The following is a 3,004-nucleotide window of genomic DNA, read 5'->3' as shown; positions in this document are numbered from 1 at the left end:
AGATATAATAATAATAAAAAATTAAAAAATATAATAATAAAAATATAATTATTCATAATTAATATGAATAATAATAAAAAAAAGAGTTGCTTTTACTAGTGTTTTTATGTTTTTTCTACTCAAGATCATAAAATATACTAATTCGATATTCATAACTCATTTACCAAACATAATGTTGTGTTTGCACGTTTGTGAACAAAGGTTAAAAGGTAGTCCAACTGAATAATTTGGATATGGATTGATTTGAGTGATAGTTATATTTTGGAGTTTATTTTGTATATTTTAAAATTTGAAAGATTAAATTATTTCATTTTAAAATTTTAAGAATTAATTTGAGTAATTATTTAAAAAGAAGCATTAGGAAAGGCCAATTCCTTCAATACTTTGATTGGAGGACCTTGGTAATCGAAGTAGCTCATGGTGAAGCTTAATGGACGCTGCAAGAATTCCTTCAGATGGGGTGCTGGTTTGCTCGAACAGGAACAAGTTTGCAACTAGCTCAAAGGGAAGGTGGAAGTATGCTCGCTACAACAAGAGTAATGGACACATCATCACTAATCCTCATATGGCATTTAATTCTTTTTATCATTACAAATACCTTTAGCTTATTTCACATTATTATATATAACGTAAATTATGTTTTTTTGTCCTTAATGTTTATAATTTTTTTAAGTATTTTTAATATTTAATTTTATTCACTTTTATTTTTAATATTTTTAATTTGTGTCAAAATTATTTTTGGATATAAATTTCATAGAAAATATTAGGGACAAAATAAAAAATTTTTAGGAATAATTTTGATATAAATTAAAAACGTTAAAAATAAATTAAATAAATCAAAAATATTAAAAATAAAATTAAACCAGCTGTGACTGAAAGACTAAGAGCTTAAAGAAGAGTAAAGTAAGAGTAAAGAAAAAGTAGCATCTATCAGGTATGGTTCACGAGTTCACGCACTAAATTGCTAGCTTCTTTCACTATCTCTGGTGCTGGGCTTATTACCTTCTCAAAAACACACCGATTCCTCGCTTTCCAAGTGCTCCAACACAACGTCGCTATGAGGAGGGTCTTTTGTCTACCGTCGAATTGAGCCACTGCCCAGGATAAGACTCGTTGCCACCAATTGAAAAAAGTTTCTTCTTCTGGTAGAATTAGGGTATTTCATTAGACGCCAACATTGCTTGCCCAATAAAGCCAAATTTTGCGCCCTTAGATCCTTGATCCCCAACCCTCCATCTTTCTTTGGTCTCGTCATTGTGTCCCATTTAATCCAAACCATTCTTCGTTCTGCACCTTTTTGACCCCACCAAAATTGCGAGAGCATGCTATGAATCTCAGTCAACAGCGTGTTCGGGAGCTTGAAACAAGAGAGTGTATAAATAGGAATCGCCTCCCCCACCGCTCTCAATAGCGTATGCCTGCCACCTGATGACAATATACTTCTTTTCCAACTCATAATCCTCTTCTGAACTTTATCCTTGATAGCTCCAAAGGTTGCTTTCTTTGATTTTTGAACTATAGAGGGCAGTCCCAGGTATTTGTCTTGTGCTCCGATATGTTCAATATTTAGTATCTGAGCAACTGCTAGTCTTGTGTTCTGAGGAGTGTTGTGACTGAAAAAGATAGCCGACTTATTCAAATTGACTTTTTGCCCACTGAAACCCTCATAATTCTCTAGCAATTCTAGAATGCTTTGGCTTGTATTAGGTGCGCTCTTGCAAAAAAGGATTGAATCATCAGCAAACAAAAGGTGATTAATTGTTTGGCATCTCCGATTAACTTGAACTCCTTGAATTAATCTGTTTTGCTCTGCCTTGTGTAGCAAGAAGGAAAGTCCTTCTGCACAAAAAAGAAAGAGATATGGAGATAGGGGGTCACCCTGTCGGATGCCCCTATTTGGCCTAAAATAGCCAAATGGTTGACCTTCCACAACAACAGAGTAAGAAACAGTCGTTACCAATTCCTTAGTCCAGTTAATCCATTTAGCATCAAACCCCAGCTTATTCATAATATACCATAAAAAATGCCATTCAACCTTATCATAAGCATTGCTCATATCTAGTTTAATACCCATCTCATGCTTTGCCCCACTTCTCTTATTTTTCAAATAGTGCATACATTCGTGGGTAATTAGAATATTATCTGAAATGAGTCTTCCTTTGAGAAACGCACTCTGATTTGGGCTTATAATTTTATTCATAATACCTTGTAATCGGTTTACCATAACTTTAGAAATAATTTTATACATAACTGAAGACAAACTGATCGGTCGTACCTGAGTCATGTCACTAGCATCTGTCACCTTTGGAATCAAATAAATTTGAGTATGATTGAAGCTTTTTAAAATTCTGCTACTGTGAAAGAAACTTCTCACTGCCTTAAAAACGTCACCTCCAACTATATCCCAGAAAAAGTGAAAAAACTTAGCTGCAAACCCGTCATCACCAGGAGCACTCTGAGCATGAACACTAAATGTAGCTCTTTTGACCTCGTCCATAGTTACTGGCCTTTGGAGCCTACGGTTCATGGAAGCTGTAACCTTAGACTCCAAATCCTCTAAGTATGGATTCGGATCAGCCGAACAAGAAGAAGTAAAAATATCGCAAAAGTAGTCCTTAGCTACCTTTGCAATATCCTCCGGTTTCGATGCAATCTCATTGTCCCTCCCCACTAATCTCCAAATTCTGTTCCTTCGCATCCTTGATTGAAATTTCTGGTGAAAGAATCTAGTGTTCTGATCTCCTTCTTTTAGCCACTTGATTCTAGATTTTTCTCGCCAATAGCTCTCTTCTTTCAAATATGCCAGCTCCAACTTCTCTTCCAAACTGGTAACCTCCTCTCCCCCATTGATTCCAGCCACCCGCAACTCCTCTAGTTTAGCTTGAAGGTCCTCAATTTCTTTCCGGGAGTTTGCTTTGTGAGTTTTCTGCCATTGAACTAGTCTATGTCTACAAACTTTCAACTTTTGGGCCAGGGAGAACATAGCCGAGCCTACAACTTCCAT

The sequence above is a fragment of the Arachis ipaensis genome, chromosome B05 (genome assembly GCF_000816755.2).
Source record: "Arachis ipaensis cultivar K30076 chromosome B05, Araip1.1, whole genome shotgun sequence".
Lineage (NCBI taxonomy): Eukaryota > Viridiplantae > Streptophyta > Magnoliopsida > Fabales > Fabaceae > Arachis > Arachis ipaensis.
The sequence above is the reverse complement of the archived record's forward strand: the minus strand, read 5'-3'. Positions refer to the sequence as shown.